Here is a 17,929-nt window from a genome sequence, read left to right on the forward strand (position 1 = left end):
AGGGTTATAAGTGTGACCTTGAATTTCCTGGAGTGGAATGAAATTCCTTATGAAATTCTTTGGCATTCATAAAAAGAAGGAAAATTTAATGAAGCAGCTTCAGCGTTTAAGTAATAATATTTAAAATAAAAATAAGGCAATAAAAAGGTTATTTATGACATTTTTAAAAAAATTCTGGACATCCAGGGTCTGGCTCAAAAATAGAAAAATGCTTTTATATGCTTCAGTGTTCTATTTATTTGGGGATGATTTAGCAAGCACAAGCCATACAAATGACTGAGATTAGGTACCAAGGGTCTGGATGCTGGGGTTTTCATACTTTGCCAAAACCTCCAGTCTTGACAGCATCTGTAACAGTCTAGCATGCATTTCTTGGGGGACATGTGTGGAGAAACTGGCCCCACATAAGCACTAGGGAGAAGACTAATGATGCCTGGTTTACTTTATTCCACAAGCATGGAATATCAGCTTGTCTTCTATTCCACAACAATACGCAGCTTGGCAGTATCAGGAGCATGAAAAGAAGAAGGGACACAAACCCCAAGTGCAGAGCAGGGAAACATGCTGATCACCTGCACAGAGTGGCTGCTTCTCAAAGCTGCTCAGTCTGCTCATTTGAGTGAATGGTAACTAACACAGATGTATGCTAATTGGCCTCCCTCTAACTACGATAAATCCAGTAGGTGTTATAATGCACACCCCTTGTGCCTTCTTGTCTAGAATCATGAATACCTGTGCTACTGTGTCACCAGGCAGAGGCAGGTGAGCACTGCCAGGGAGGAGCAGCTCCTGGCTTCATCTCTGATTGGCTGGGCGGATCCCTGGGTCTCAAACCACAGTGACAGCTTCCATCTTCGGGTCCCTCAACTGCCCCTTCCTCTACAATGCCTGCCCCTAGCCTGTCACAGGTCCTCTGGAATCCCCCTGAATCTGCATGGGCACCTCTTCTTTCTGCTTCCACAGCACTCTAGACTTCCACACGCTGCATAATGACCCGGTTACTTTGCTCTCTTTCTAGCCTTTGTGTTGCATCTGGCCAGCATTTACTTTCTTTAGTCACTGCAGCACTTAATCTTTAAAATTTGTTTTCAATATTAAAAATAAAGAATGTTCTGAAAAATTAGACAATCTGACAACCCTGGGTCCCACATCAAGGCAACATGAGCTAGAGCTAATGCTCAGTTGTCCCTTACATGGGACATATTCTTTAGTATACTAGTCTCCACCACTCCCCACTGTCACACTGGGCTGCCTTCCCTCATTTTATCACCAACCCAGCCACTGGAGTTGACCACCAATCAGAGTTTGAGGACTTAATAACAAGAACTGTGATTTTACTGTAGAACTGTCACTCACAATATGTGCCCAATGCATGTTAAATGAGGAAGAAATTCACTAATTAGGGCTAACGGTTTACCTCTCAAGAGTTCTAAGAGATAAAACAATATATGTGAAAAAAAGAGCAAATATAATCTGAGGTTGAAGTGAAGTCACTGTGATAGAACAAATCCAGGTCAGAATCCCATTTATTGAAGATAGTGCTCTAATATAGAAAAGGAGGAAGAATGGTGATAATTAGAAAGAAAATTATCTTTCTAATTTTTACAATCAGTAACGTTTCTGAGAATTATCTATATTTTTGATTGTGTAAATGACCAAAACATGTGCTTTGGAATAATTCTAATAATCTGGATACTCATTTTTTTTCAGAATAAATTATTTAATTTTCTTTTTTTCCTATCTCTTCAAAGCTATTTATTATCCAACAGATGCAGTGCACGTAATTGGTAACAGTTTTCATCTAAAAAACTGTATTTACATTATGTAATGAAGCTATATTCAACCCATACATTTTTTTCTAATATGCAATAGGATAAAACATTTTTAAAGTTTCGACATTAAACTGGTGGTTTTACAATTTATAAATTGGCACTGAAATAAAGCCAACACTATAAATACAGCCTTTGACATTTTAATGGCACAACATAATCATGAATGACTTAGAAATACTGTCAGTCCCACATGCTAAGAGAATAAAAACATTAATTAGAAATTTAGAGTAATGCTATTTCCAAACAAAACAATAACCCCCGGCCTCTAGCTATTCCGTATCTTAGCCTTCAGTCTCACTATACTCTGAAAATCATTCTTCTTACACAGTAGAGTTGGCAGGCCTCTTTGCAGCCTAGGAACTCACAAAGGTGCGCTGTGATAAGAATATACATGTTGCCATTGGCTGGGAAATGAGAATGATTTCTGTTTTTCAAATTATAAGGTGTTTTCTACTGAAAACCCTAAAAGCTCAAAAATTTTCTGCTGCCAAATACTGTATCTCCAATTCTCCCAAAGTTCAAAACAGTAAGGGCCACTATTCGGCTCCTTTTTTTTTTTTTTTTTAAACAAAACTTAACCTAGATCCAGCAATCCCACCACTGGATAACTATGCAAGGGAAAAGAAGTCATTATACGAAAAAGATATTTGCACACGCATGTTTTTAGCAGCACAACTCACAGTTGCAAAAATATGGAACCAGCCTAAAGGCCCATCAATCAACAAGTGGCTATATGTACATACATATAACTAATACTAATATCATATTTATGTGTGTATATATGTGTGCCTATATATATATATACATGATGGAATACTACTCAGCCAAAAAAGGAATGAATTAATGGCATTTACAGCAACCTGGATGGGATTGGAGATTATTATTCAAAGTGAAGTAACTCAGGAATGGAAAACCAAACATCGTATGTTCTCACTCATAAGTGGGAGCTGAGCTATGAGGATGCAAAGGCATAAAAATGATGCAACGGACTTTGGGGACTTGGGCGGAAAGTGTGGAGGGGGTGGGGGGTAAAAGGCTACAAATTGGGATCAGTATATACTGCTCGGGTGATGTGTGCAGCAAAATCTCACAAATCACCACGAAAGAATGTACTCATGTAACCAAATAAAATCTGTTCCCCAAAACCCTATGAATATAAAGAAAAAATAAACAAATAAAAGTAAAAACAACAACCACAACAAAAAACCTAGGGCAGGGTTTTCTGAGACTAATTCTTTCTATTTCTCTAAGTTGTACATGTTATTATCTTTGCATTAGGAAAATCACTGTCAAAATTCTCAAAATGTCCAGTCAACAAGCACATTGTAACTAATGTGCTTTTCCCAAAATTCATGAATGTTTTCCTATTCTAAAATGCAAATGGAACAATGGTAGCATCAGGGACTAAGAGGACCTCAAACATCCACACAGTCTTTCTTACGAGAATTGTGCATACCCTTCTCTCAAACACAGCTGTTTAAACTTTTATTTTAGAAGGAAGTCTGGATAGATTCCAAAACCACTCTTTACACCATTTGTAGTGTTCTTCTCCAGTGTAAGTAGGTCCTATTCTTTCCCAGTTTCCACATATGTGACCAATCCAAGCTGACCAAAGAGCTGCTAAATAACATTCAGTCTTCAGATACACAAGTTCCTTTGTTTCTGTAATTGCTGATGGGTAGATGTTCTCTTTTTAAAACCCAGGTTTTAAAACTTCAGTTTAAAAGGTACATAAAGGTACCTTTTATGTGACATGTGGACTAGAAGGTAACCCAATACTGTTTAAGCATCTTACTTTTAAATGAAAACATTTTAGACAAATAAAATATCATGAAGGAACTCACTAAACCAGTAAATCATGAAAAAAAAATGCTGATCATAACCACTTTAATTTTCTTTTTCTTCACCTAAAGGGTTACTTTATCAATTTTTTTGGTCCAACAATTTTAGCCGTTGGAATAATGAAAATTAAATCTACAATGAACTATTATGGCATACTTATTAGAATGTCTAAAATACAACATGTGATCACTCCACTCTTAGTGAAGATTTGGAGCATTGGAACTCTCATACACTGTTACTAGAAATGAAAGTCAACAACCACTTTGGAAAACAATCTGGACATTTCTTAAAACGTTAAACATACACCTTTAATATCACCTAGACATTCTTCTCCCAGTATTTTGAAAAGCAAACTTTTGTACAAAAAGCTGCTCACAAATGTTCATAGCAGTTTTACGTACAATAGTTAAAAACTGTAAACAACCTTGTGTCCATAAACAAGCAAAGAAATAAACAAGTTATGGTTCATGCAATGGAATACTAGTCAGCAATAAAAATTATTTAACTTTTGATATCTGTAATAATGTGGATGAATCTCAAAATAATTATTGTGAGTGAAAGGAGCCAGACCCCTCTTCCCAGGATGACATACTATATGACTACATGTATATGAAATTTCAGAAAATGCAAACTAATACATAGCGACAAAGCAGATCAGAGGTTGTCAGGGGCTTGAAGAGGGCAGGGAAATATGGAAGAAAAGATTACAAAGAGTTGTAAGAAAACTTCTGGGTGTGTTTTATGTGTTCACCATCAGGACTGTGTTGGCAGTTTCACAGGTATGTCAAAACTTACCTAATTACAAATTTCAATATATGCCACTTACTATATGCCAATGAATCTCACTAAGGGTGTTAGTTTTGTCAAGTTTCAGTTGACATTAAATAACTGTGATATTTATGGGAGACAGAGTGATATTTTAATATATGTATACAATGTGTAATGACCAAATCAGGGTAATTAACCTATGCATCACCTCAAATCTTTATTTTTTCTTTATATTGGGAACCTTTAAAATCCTCTCTTCCAGCTTTTTGAAAATACACAACAAATTGTTAACTATATTCCCCTTACAATGCTACAGAACACTATAATTTATCCCTTCTACCTAGCCGTAATTTTGTATCCATGAACCAACCTGTTCCTATTCTTTCCTCTCCTCTTCACTAGAAGGCTACTTTTAAAAGCCTATGAATATTTAATAATCAGCTGCCACAAGACACATGTATTTAACTGTTTCACTGTTCCCTGGCTGTTTTACCACATAGGCAGCTGTCCACTGTATTTATTGGGGGTGTGCTTTTATTCAAATGGACATTCATGTTCAATGTGTAGTCAACACAAATAGAACATGTTGGCCTTTTCCAGACTTTTTAATGCTTGACTTTAAATATTGATTCATCAGTTTTAAAAGGGTTTGGCTTTTTGGAGTTTTTGTTTCTATCGTGTTAATTTTTGAGGGGTAGAAGTGGCCACAGGGGACTGAATTAAGCATAGGTTCAGAGATTGCAACAGGTGAAAAAAGAAACTTAAATTCTTTTTGAGTGTTAGCAGAATTCCTCATTTATGTTTAAAAAGTCCCCATCATGCCCTAAATTCATGTAAAAGAGCTACAACTAGGAAATTGAATTAATATATTTAGGACAGCATGTGACATTACCTGTTGCAATCCATTTTCCATTATAAAACATATATAAAAAGCCTGTTATCTGAAGTTAAAAAAATAATGATCTGTCCCTTTAAAAAACCACTTATACAGCTACTTTTACATGTGAACAATGTTCTTTATTCAGTCTTCTGCATAGAAAAGGTACATTGACAGCCGGGCACAGTGGCTCACACCTGCAATTCCAGCACTTTGGGAGCCGCAGGCAGGCGGATCATGATGTCAGGAGTTCGAGACCAGCCTGGCCAATATGGTGAAACCCCATCTCTACTAATAACACAAAAAAATTAGTCGGGCGTGATGGCACACGCCTGTAGTCCCAGCTACTCAAGAGGCTGAGGCAGAAGAATAGCTTGAACCCAGGAGGCAGAGGTTGCTGTAAGCCGAGATCTCGCCACTGCACTCCAGCCTGGCAACAGAGCGAGACTCTGTCAAAAAAAAAAAAAAAAAAAAACGCTCTTCATGTGCCCGTAACTGCATATTCAAGATCCAGCCTGGACTCAGAGTTGTAAGACACACTCTGACCAAAGAAACAAATAACTTTCATGATTGTCCTGAAAATACTAACACATCTCAGTTAGCACTTGGTATGGAAAAAAGTTTCCTAAAGTCAATAAAGCCATCTGGCTTTGGTAATAAAGTAGGTGTGGTAAGACATTTTCATAGATTAAAAAGTAAAGAACTTAACAGAGCTCATGATAATGCTTCTTGCATTGACACCAAGGCCATATTTTCCAAATGAAAATGCATTTCTGTGTTTTTTTTTCTTTCAGAACGATTTGATAAATGTTAAGCAAAGAAGCTTTCTAAGTACTCACATCTCCGTGAATGCCAAAAATTGTCTTCCACACCAGGACTCAATTCTCACCCCTCCAGTTGTATACCTTTCAATTAGATAATAAGCACTGCTTGGAATTTTTAAGACTACCTCAAAGCAGTGTTGGCAAAAACGCCTAAGGTGAATGCCCCACAGAAAACGTACTGTGTAAATCCTGAAGTAATGCAGTGTAATCCTCCCTTTTGCATCTAAGTATCTGATCATGAAATGGCAACACTAAAAAATATCGTTTGCATGAGGCATGGTTAACAATAACTGTTTCCTGTTTACATAAAGAAATTGTTTTGACTTGCAGTCAAAGAAACTGTCACTGGAGTAAAAACTACGTCTTCATACATATCTTGAGTTAGGCTGTTTCAGTTAAAAGAAACACTGAACAATGCTTATGGTTTTATATGCAAATTGAGTCCTTTATTAAAATGCAAAAAATGACATGGATTTCTTACAATAGTGAACAGAGACTGGATGACTAGTGCGCTACCATCAAAACATATCACAGGGTTTTGATCCGCCAAGCTTGATCTCCAGGAATATTTCAGCCAAATTTCTGTTCCATGAGACAGCATTACAACACTGACACGCATTGTAAGAGCTGGTTTTCCATCATCACAAGCTCTACCCATGAATGCAATAATTCCTGCTGACCTCTAAGAAACTCTTTCCCACGGAAGGAGTACAGCCTGGGCGGCTCACAGACAACGCTCTCCTGCCGCCGGCGCCTACCCGGGATGCGGCCCGAGACGCCGGCAGCAGCGCGCGGACTCCAGGGCCTCGGCAGAACGAGGGCGGGCGCTGGGGCCGGGTCGGGCTCGGGCAGAGTGACAGGCTCCCAGCCGTGGGCCTCACGGCAGATCTTTCTATTCACAACATCCCCGATAGGAGTCCAGGGCGCGTCGCCGGCACAGCGCGCGGGGACCCGGCGTGACTTCACACGCTCGCCTCCCGCCGCCTCGCCGCCTGACCCCGGACCGGGTCAGCCCCTCCGGGGGTTCTTTCGCGGCGCAGTCCTCCGCCCGTGAGCAGCCCCCGCCCGCGCGCCTCCCTCCCTCGGGCGGCCGCCCCCTTTCCCGGCTCCCACCCCGCGGGGATCCACCGGGGCAAGGGCTGGGCACCCCGTGCGATGCCGCGCGCCCGAGACAGCGGAGCACCTACCTTCCCAGCCACCTGGGAGGTTCCAGGTCCGGGCCGAAGCCGGGACTCCGCGGAGGCTCAGGGATGCGCGGAGCCGTTCTGGGCAAAGCGCGGGGCGAGGACCTGCGACGGGGGCCAGTCCCGGGTGCACGCCGTGCGCCTATCCGCGCTGGGCTGCGCGCTCTCCCGTAGCCCGGCAACGGCCGCTGTCCCGGCGCCCCGCCCACCCTGCGCCCCGCCTACCCCGTAGCCCGGCCCACAAACAGAGCCCCGCCCTCGCCGTAGCCCCGCCCCTCATGGAGCCCCGCCCCCATGCTCTCTGTGGCGCCCCCGTCCAGCCCTCTCTGAGTCCGCCAGGTCCACTCTGCCTTCGGGGTCTTTGGAGGCCCCCACCCAGCGGATGAGTGTGAGGCAGACTGGGGGCTTGGGGATGGGGGACCGGAGACCACCAAGAACGTGGCCGTGTTGGGAGACCTTCCTTCAGAGCAGGGAGGGAGGCTTCCTTTTCGTCCGGGGTGTTCCCCACCTTTCAACCGTTCCCGCGTGGGTCCGCAGCCCACCCAGAGGGGATAGTGCGGCCGGGTCTGCGCTGCTGCGCCTGAGGTCGGTCGAGGTCGCAGACCCAGCTCCCCAGCCGGCAGGGACTCGCCGGTGCGCGTTCCCACGGATGCCTCCCAGGGAAGCCGGGAAGCCCGAGTCCGCCTCCTGCAGGCCGGGGCCCCGCCGGGCCAGGACTCGCCCTGTGGCCGCCGCACCCGAGCGGCGGGAGGGCGTCTGCACCGCAGCTGTGGCTCACGCGCGTGCCAGGCGGGGCCAGAGCCAGGGACCCACTGAACAGTTTTGCAGAAAGGGTTAAGAGAATCATGTCTGCGACAAAATACTTTTCCAGCAGAAGAATCCTATGAAAGTGCCAGCAGTATTGTTCTTTTCGTTCAGCCAAGATACGGTGCATGACTTTAGTACCCGGGCATCCACCCTTTCTCACGTGTTGGTTTTGACTTCCCGACTCAACTTCACTGTTTGGATGGGGCCAAGTCTTGTGTTTCTTTTCAATACCCCAAGGCTCATTGGAGCCCCTATCAGTATTTGTTGAATGAATGAGTGAATAGGTTGTTGTATTTAATTGCCCAAAAGCACAGCTTGTGATCCCAAGCTTCCAACAGCATAGCGGTATACTAGGTACTTGTGAACAGTGTTAAAAATATGATCATTCCCGATGTCACATCTTGATGGAGGCTGTATATTTCAAATCTAAAACATCCAGAATATAGATCACCATGACTTATTCGTAAAAGATTTCCAAATGATGTACATTATCTTATTTGAACCTCAGGGCAAGTGTGTGCTTCCCTGTCCCATCTCCCAGCGGCTACCTGGATAGACTCCAGTCCTCAGTGCACATCACTACCATGTTCATTCCCACATCCCACTGAACCTGAAAAGTCACTTCTTTAACTGTGTTCCCTTCCCCAGCTAGACCTCGATCTCCCGAGAGCATATCCTAATTCCTTGATATCCTGGGGGCCTAGCCCACAATCGATACTCAACACATCTAAGCTGAGTTACTGCATCTTCCTTTGCAAGGTCTCAGGCAGTCCCCCATCGTCCTCTCTGCCTCGGTGACCACCACCTCCACTACCATATAGGCCCTTCCCACCCTCACCACAGCACTGCCTCAGCCATTAACGCTGCTTCCCGCCTTTCATCACTGCCACCATCTGGCTGAAGAGTCCCCGGGGGTTCCTCATTGTAAAGAATGGATTTTGCACTCCTTAGATTAGCATTCCGAGATGGCCACGTGCCGCCCCACTCCTATTTCTAGCCTCGCCTCGCCTCTGGAGCAGGCTCTATAAACTGCACAGCATGGCCCTTCCTTTGCTCTCTACTTCCTCTTCCTGCTCTCCCATCTTACCTCTGAGCTTTACCTACTTGCCTTACTCCTGTTTCAGGTCCTCGCTCAAAGCCATGGCTCTCACGAGTTTTCCCTCAATTCTAAGCCTATATATTTACTTCCTCCAAGGTTTGTGGCAATTTAGCACTTGCCCATTCTGTCATGTCATAAGATTCTGTGTACTAACTTTCTTCTTCAAGGAGCTGAAAACACTTTCAGAGAAGGGGCATATTTTGTTCCGATTTGTATCTCTGACGGTATCAGTCATTCAAATACATGTTCAACCAATGCTTTCTGAGTGGAATTGAATCTGCCAAGTCAGGAACTACCATCTCTGACTTCAACCAAATGTTATTCTTCTCTCTGACCACCTTTTGTCCTTAGAGACAGTAACACACTACTGAGTTCATTAGTTCTTGAATCATCTCCATGTGTTTTGACTGATCTTCCCAGTTAGCCTGTTAGCTCACAATAGAGAGAGAACCCACTGTTAGTCTGCATGGGCTTGGGCATCTGACAATCTGGTCTCAATGCCAGCCTGTCATTCACTAGTGGCCGGACTTTGGAAAAGTTACTTAACCTCCGTAAGCTTCTGGTTCTCCATCTGTAAAATGAGTTGCTTCATTGACGGTTGTTAAGTATTAATAGATAAGGTATTTAAAGTGCTTAGGCCAATGCCTGATACTAAATAGTAGCCAGTCTTAGCAGCAATATATCCTCATGCAATGCATAGCATCAATCAATAAGTGATCATTGATGGTGAGAAAAAGGACATTGACCCTCTGCTCTCTAGCCGTTAGACACATCTTATTCTTTAAAGGGGAGACTCATTCAGTTAAATACATTTGACCCCTCACATCCATGGATTCCACGTCATGGATTCAACCAACTGCAGATTGAAAATATTTGAAAAAAAATGAATGGTTGTGTCTGTACTGAACAGGTACACTTTATTTTCTCATTATTCCCTAAACAATATGGTATAACAACTATGTCCATAGCATTGACATTGTATTAATATTACAAGTAATCCAGAGATGATTTAAACCATATGCAAATGTATACCATTTTTTGTAAGAGACTTGAGCATCTGCAGATTTTGGTATCCAAGAGGACCTCCTGAAAGCAATCCCCCTCAGATGCTGAGGGAACACTGTAGTTCCCACTTTCCTTCCTTGAATGTTACATGATTTGGAGACACTGTTTGAACAAAAACTCAGGCACATAATTGAGCACCAGTGGTAGCATTAAAAAAAAATTTGTGGGCCGGGTGTGGTGGTTCATGCCTATAATCCCGGCACTTTGGGAGGTCAAGGTGGGTGGATCACCTGAGGTCAGGAGTTCAAGACCAGCCTGGCCAACATGACAAAACCCCATCTCTACTAAAAATGCAAAAATCAGCCAGGTGTGGTGGTGTGCACCTGTAATCCCAGCTACTAGGGAGGCTGAGGCAGGAGAATCACTTGAACCCTGGAGGCAGAGGTTGCAGTGCTGAGATCACGCCACTGCACTCCAGCCTGGGGAACAGAGCAAGACTCCATCTCAAAAAAAAAAAAAAAATTCTGTGATCCTCAGGCTCATGCAAAATGCAACTGGATGCTTATAATTAGGACTGGGAACATTTTATTTCCTTTAAAACACTGCATATCGTTAATGGGTTAAAATTTTTACTGGAAAAGCCAAACGGCTGTGAGGATCTTGGTAGAGGTGTTTGTTTTTAAGATTTATGATAAAGGTTAGTTTTCTGAAGATAGTTTTAGCAATATCTGAGCTGAGGTAAAGTGCATCCATTTAAAATATTTTTCCCCCAAAGTTAAACTAATAAAAACTTGAAAAACTCTTTGAAAAAATGGTTTCAGTGCTAAACTAGCTCACTGGAAGCAAAGCTAATGAAAAATTGCTTTAGTGACTTCTAGTCATTTCTAGTGTAAATTACTATTCCTTGGAAAAAAATGGAATAGAATGCAAGGCACAGGAGAATATGAAACTTTGTCTTTTTGGTTTATAGTGCTTGGCACATAGTAGATTCTCATTAAAAATTTGTTGGATGACTTAGTAATTGAGAGTTAGAATCTCAAAGGATAGTAAAATTTTCCAAATACAGTTAAGAAAATAAGTGAAGGTGGAACCCCCAAGACCTAGCTATTTAATCCCCAATACCCGCTACTGCCAATTATAGACTATCAGCATGGAGCCGGAGGAGCACTGTGAGGCCAGTGCCCAATGACTTCCGGAGTGTCAAAGCTGGAATCAGAATCTGGGCTTCCTGCATGTTAACATAATCTTCACCAAACCATGGGTGCATAAACCATATACAAAAAAGCCACAGAGACTCTTTTTACATAATTTATATACTGTGGAACTCAAGACGCTCACAGAGCAAAGTTACATGTTGCAGCGCTTGCCCTGATCTTTATGAGTTTGTGATAACTTGGCCCTGGGTACCTCATCGGCCAGACCCTTTTCATGAGTTTGATGAGGGAAGAGATTGCCCATTGCCTCTCCTTCTCTCCTTCCTGATAAACATGGTGGACTCCCCTACCTAGGGCTGGCTTAAGACCAGTATGGCTGAGCAACAGTCCATGGTGCTAAGCTATAGGGCCACCAAAGAATGGGGGACACTTAGCAGGACGGAGAAAACGGTCCTTATCAGAACGCCTCTCAGAGTATGTTATGTTGGAAGGAATGGTTTTATGAAATCACTTGAAACCCCCACCTGACTTCTCCTTTCCCTTCTCATCAAAGAAAAAATGTAAGTCACAAAGAAGGGTGTTAAACTACCTACTTAATCTAAAGAAGGATGCCGTGATTGTGGCAAGTGGGTGGGTTTGAGGTAACAACTTTGGAGCCAAAGCTGAATGACTAGTGACAGTAGAGGAGAAATTAAAGCATAGCCACCAGGGAGCCTCCCTCTGCCTTCCCATCATAGAACTCACCCAGTTGGACAACATTTTAAAGAACTACCCTTTAAAGGGTACCAAATCACTCATTCTTCCAGGGTGGCTTGGGCTGACCTTGCCATCACAGAAAGAGAATCTGTCTAAACCAATGCCAGATGGTTGAGTTCAGCTCACTCTTGAAGCAGAGGAAAAACAGATTATGCCTTCATGGCTTGGGGAGTTCCTTTATGGCCAACTGATGGAAAATATTATGAAAAATGTCTAACAGTTCTTACAAAATATATAAAAGGAAAAAAAACCTGTAGCCCACATTTTTGGCCAAAATTTTGGCTATAATGTTTTAATGTTTGCTGACAGTCAAGTTCAGCTTTGTATAATTCTTTTTTTTTTTTTTTTTGAGATGGAGTCTCACTGTTGCCAGGCTGGAGTACACGGCTTGATCTCGGCTCGCTGCAACCTCCGACTCACTGGTTCAAGCGGTTCTCCTTCCTCAGCCTCCCAAGTAGCTGGGATTGCAGGCACGCACCATTACACCTGGCTAATGTTTGTATTTTTAGTAGAGATGGGGTTTCACCATGTTGGCCAGGATGGTCTTGATCTCCTGACCTTGTGATCTGCCTGCCTCGGCCTCCCAAAGTGCTGAGATTACAGGCAAACTTTGTGTAATTCTTATAGGAGAAAGAATCAACTGCCTAGCCCCAGAATGAAAAAAGTTTAGACCACAATGCTGCCACTGAATTATTCCTATAATGTTGCACGTTATTATTATTATTATTTTATTTATTTATTTTTTTTTGAGACAGAGTTTCGTTCTTGTTACCCAGGCTGGAGTGCAATGGCACCATCTTGGTTCACCACAACCTCCACCCCCTGGGTTCAAGCAATTCTCTTGCCTCAGCCTCCCGAGTAGCTGGGACTACAGGCGCACACCACCATGCCCAGCTAATTTTTTGTATTTTTAGTAGAGACGGGGTTTCACCATGTTGACCAGGATGGTCTCGATCTCTTGACCTCGTGATCCACCCACCTCAGCCTCCCAAAGTGCTGGGATTATAGGTGAGCCACCGCGCCCGGCCACATGTTATTTTTCATCCTCCCTAAGGCTCACTTTCCTCATCTGTAGAATGGGATGACAAAGTTACCTGTTGTGAATTTAAATGACATAGTGTTTTAAAAATATTGTTGCAGTGCCTGGCACACAAGTGCTCAATATATATTATTGAATTAATTGATAATGAGTGAATTAATAGATATTAGGTCATGTTAGTAATAATCTTGTATATATAGGAACCCTAAGGAGGATGGTAAGTCCTACTATGAGGGCAGCTGTTTGGCCATGAGAGTCCTGTATTTGTGTTAAATTTTATCAATAACTAAATTAAAATTTTTCACACAAGATATATTTTTTCAAGGAAGAAAAAAACCAGAAAGAGCTAATGAAAACATGCTCAAGATTCCTAACATAATGAAACATGATATGAAACACATACCATGTTTGAAATGCACATTGAGTTTATGAACTGAAATTTCACAAAATCCCACTGGGACTATCCCTGGAGGAAAATTAACCTTTAATTATTAAACTTTTTGTGGATGCCACTGGCATCTTCTAAGAAAATATCAATTCCTTCAAAACACACAAAGATGTGTTGATATAATGCCAAACTCATATATACACATACACACAGAGGCAAACACACAAATACATATATAATTCCACGTTGCATTGATAACGTTAAATTTTTTGTGAAAATTATTTTACATGTCATGGTAAATTATGCATAGCAGTTACTGTGTTTAGACAGTTTAGAAGTATAGAAGTAGAAGGAACAGATAGGAAATAATCAGACTAAGCCGGCTGACGTATCTATCATGGAAACAAAAAAATGTACAGTAGGAAGTGGCTGTCTTTATATTTCAAACTAACATTGTGCTTTGATGAGCTACAGGGTGCATTTGTTTCAGCAGTTGTTAGAAAGCAGACCCCGCGTGCTAGACTGGAAAAAACATTGGACGAGAACTGGGAAATCAGCCACGTGACCTTGTTAAGCTAGGGACATTTGTTTTCTATAGCCTCAGTTTTCTCATCTGTAAAATGGCCATAAAAAGCCCAGTCCTGCTTATTTCATGAAGATGATGTGATCAACTCCCTCACTTTGCACATGAGAAAACTCTCTTGAAGTCATATAGCTAATTGATGACGCTATCATGACTCGACATAAAAGTCTTTTGAAGACTTGGACTTTCTGTAGGAACAAAGCTGCCATTGAAGCAACAGACAGGAAAGTGCTTTGAAAAATGTCACGAGGATTTCGTTCAGTAGAAGTATTATGGACTATATCTGCCAAAGTCCTTTTGTGGCAATTAATTAGCAAATGCCATTTGAGACTGTACCTGGAACTTTAGCAATAACCATCTTTCTTTTAAAATCAAAAACACTCTGTTTCATTTCTCAACAATGACACAAGAAGTAAACAATTAACTGACTTAATTCAAACACTGAAGTGGAGTTTCAAGGACTTCACTCACCCAAGCTAGTTTTCTACAAAGCCTAAATTAATCAGATAATTACTAATTCTCCCCTTTGTTTTGTGCTGAGAGTTGGCATTTGTTAAAATGATCCTAGTGGCAGAATAAACAGTCATTAAAAATTTTTTTTAATCCCAAATCTGAACTAAATGAGCACGTTTCAAACACACTATTTCTTTAGGTATTGTCTCCAGCCATTGTTTTAAAAGGTTCATTTTCTTTATCTGAATGTGAACATTAATACCACTTTTGTGATTAAAAGGAAGATTTTAAGCAAACAAAGTTTAAAAAATCAAACTAAACCAATATTTCAGGATGTTGTGAACATGATTCAATGTGTCGTTAAGAAAAAAAAAAAAAGTAAATACCTCTCCTGGCATAACTAAAAGCAACAGTTAAGTCTTTAAGATTAAATTCTTACTGACACACTTTAAAAATATAGTCAGTTTAGCATGGCTTTAAATAACCTCCACTTAACAACCAGCAAAATTTTAAAATTAAGTAAACAATGCTAATTACCTTCCTAATATCAAGAGGAAAGTGTAGAAAGTAATTTAATTAATTGGCTCTGAAAAATTAATTACATATGAAATGAGACTCATTAGAGCTTTCGTGTTTCATCAGAATTTCAGACTAAAGGATAACTGGTCTTATCACTTATGGTTTCTTTGTGGTTCAGCTAGCATAAAATAGACTTGTGATAATAATTAAATATTTTGCCCAAATAAATTTAGAACTAGAACGTTAAAACAAACCTGTGTGAACAAAGTAACAGTGTTACTTTTCCACTGTATTTAGTTCTTATATTTCACTGTAAAGATATTACTCTGTGTGTGTGTGTGTGTGTGTGTGTGTGTATCATGAACTGACAAAGAAATAACAATTAACTTTCAAATTCAGTACAGCAGTATAATTTGGTTTTGTCATGTGGGGCATTAGCTAAAGTGAAAATGTGACTAAAACACTTTATGTAACATAATAACTGTTGATTACTCAGATAGTTTTCATAAACAGTTGGCAAATTGTAACTTACAACAGCTGTCACTATAAATTTAAAGTAAATGTTAATTTAGAAATATTAACCTTGTGAATGTTTCTGTAAATAAGGCTTATGCTATTTCCAAAGTTATAGAAAATCACTAGAGTATTTTTAGCCAAACTTAGTGCAACTTTAACCTCACTGTTTTTAAATTCTTCAGTTTTACACATAAAAGGCTTTAATCATACTTTAATGGTTTTTCAGTGATTCCCTTGAGTGTACAAACTGCATAAGGAAATGTATTTGATAGATTTACGTCTTGGAAGTGAGAGAATAAATAAACTAAAGAAACAGTATTGCCAGAGATACATTTTACTCTTTTATATAAGAAAATAAAGAAAGCATTTGCAACCAGCAAAGTTCCAGGGACTGTTTACTAAATAACCTGTAAATACTTAGCCACTGTAGCTCACAGATCTCAGGGGCTGAAGTACCCGTTGTGTGCTAAAGTTACCACTGTTCTGTTTTGTGCTGTTTGTAAAACTCATTCCCAAGGAAAATTTGCATGACAGATTGCAAACCCTCTTGTATAAACTACTAAAACTTGCATCAAATTCCATAGTTACTCTGATCCACACCTTCCGCATAATGTAGTATTCAGCTGTATAAATGCTTTCTACAAAACTAATTAAAACCATTCTTTTCTCAGAATACATGCAAAAAATGCAGTGAAAGCTACCACAAAACTTAAAACGAGTATCGGCAACATGCTGAGCTCTTTACAGTACTCACCCGTTCGGCAACTTAGTTCCTCCTGGCAGCACTTCTGTGCCAAATGCTTCTACCTTCCCAAAAATGTATGTCAGCACAAGCCCAGACGAAAGTTCAAATCCAGGAAAATAAAATTAACCATGCAGATCAAAGGCAGACGAGCTGGGAGATGAAATGCCTGTAATCTGATCAGTGATCAGTTGCTGAACATCAAAGGCAGGGCTGAGTTTAAATATATGCACGGATATCAAGAAAGTTCACTTTCAGCAGGTAGTCACCCTCCCGTCTCCTAGTCCACACTTTCTTTTGTTAAACCTGGATCACGTTGTTTTCCTCCCCTTTTTTGCAATGAAGCAATGCTGGTAGTTCTCCCATGCTTGGGCTGAGTGGCTGGATCTGTAGCTTTTTTGGTTCCCAAGCTGTGTTGTGGACTGCGTGTTGGAAGCTTTTCCTAGTGCCAGCGGGTCCTGCTTTATCCCTTTCATCTCGCTGAGCTGCAGATCCCATGACATCATTCAGTGCCGTGGGACTGGTAGGAGAGCTATAATTCAGCCTGTGGGGGAGTTTAGCTCAAGAGAAGCCAGAGTTGGGCTGATTTCTAATCACGTTAGACTATTGTGCCTCACACAGGACAGTTTCTGTTATCTGTCTCCCAGCTGGAAAGGACAGCAACTGCTGCTGAATGCTTCTTGGGTGATAAGATCCCTGATGGATGGTCTCGCCAAATGACAGCATTTAATTGCCTCTTCGCTGATAAAAATCACAATTTCCTACAGAGACTGAATGTCAAATATTCAGCATAAATAGCACTGTGAGACCACTCTAAAACACAGCCAATGACACTAGCAGATGGACTGGATAACATTTTCACATTTTGTTTTCCTTAAAGTGACAAGTCTTTAAGGATTTTAGGTAAACTGCCCTTTCTTTGAAACATGCATTATTAGGATGCGATTGCCAATCAAACCGGGGTGTGTTAAGTAGTTAAGCAGCAGATAACCAGCAATTCATGAATAAACTATCTTCCACTGGCTCACTTAAGACTTTGGGCAGAGACTTAATCTCAGTCTTTGCCTTAGTTTGGGACTCTGGAAATTAGATTTTAAAGCAATGTCTACTTCTCAGACATAATTCATTAATGCCTGTTGGGCATTTAAAAATTCACAGAAGAAGAATTATCTAGAACAAAGCATTTGCCCTTGTGATTATTCCAAAGCCAGGTTCTTTGCCTTTTGGGTCTGTTTCTTCAGAACTCATAGTTTGGGCTTTCAACTCATTAAAAATTACCACCTTAGCCTAATTATTTCTATTTTAAAATTAAATATAATGCTCATTATTTAAATTTTTTAACCATTTTCCTTAACAATGTCAGATCAAATATAATATGATGATTTTATTTTTAGTATTTAGTAAAATAGAAGATAAGAAGAAATTTCATCTTCCTCGAAATCCAGGATATGGTGCTTTTGTGATTTTCAGATAGTTCTTTCACGGAATGAAGACAACTTTCCTATTTTGTAATAGTAACTCGCCAACCTTTAGAAGGTAAG

General features: G+C 40.8%; 1 protein-coding gene across 5 annotated transcripts in view; it reads right to left on the bottom strand.

The window, feature by feature from the left end:
• The window catches only part of TNFRSF19 (TNF receptor superfamily member 19), a 110,412-nt gene extending 93,376 nt beyond the window's left edge, over window positions 1–17,036 (bottom strand). The window contains exon 1 of one of the 5 annotated variants that reach the window (XM_032260090.1): window positions 16,401–17,036. The gene's annotated coding sequence lies outside the window, so the exon portion shown is untranslated. Of the gene's footprint in view, window positions 1–7,330; window positions 7,514–16,400 lie in introns of those variants that run through there. The other 4 variants (XM_032260086.1, XM_032260089.1, XM_032260087.1 and 1 more) reach the window with 4 other exon arrangements.
• Between the last annotated feature and the right edge of the window lie 893 nt (window positions 17,037–17,929).

The sequence above is a fragment of the Sapajus apella genome, unplaced genomic scaffold (assembly GCF_009761245.1).
Source record: "Sapajus apella isolate SASKATOON/1434 unplaced genomic scaffold, GSC_monkey_1.0 scaffold114, whole genome shotgun sequence".
Taxonomy (NCBI): Eukaryota; Metazoa; Chordata; class Mammalia; order Primates; family Cebidae; genus Sapajus; species Sapajus apella.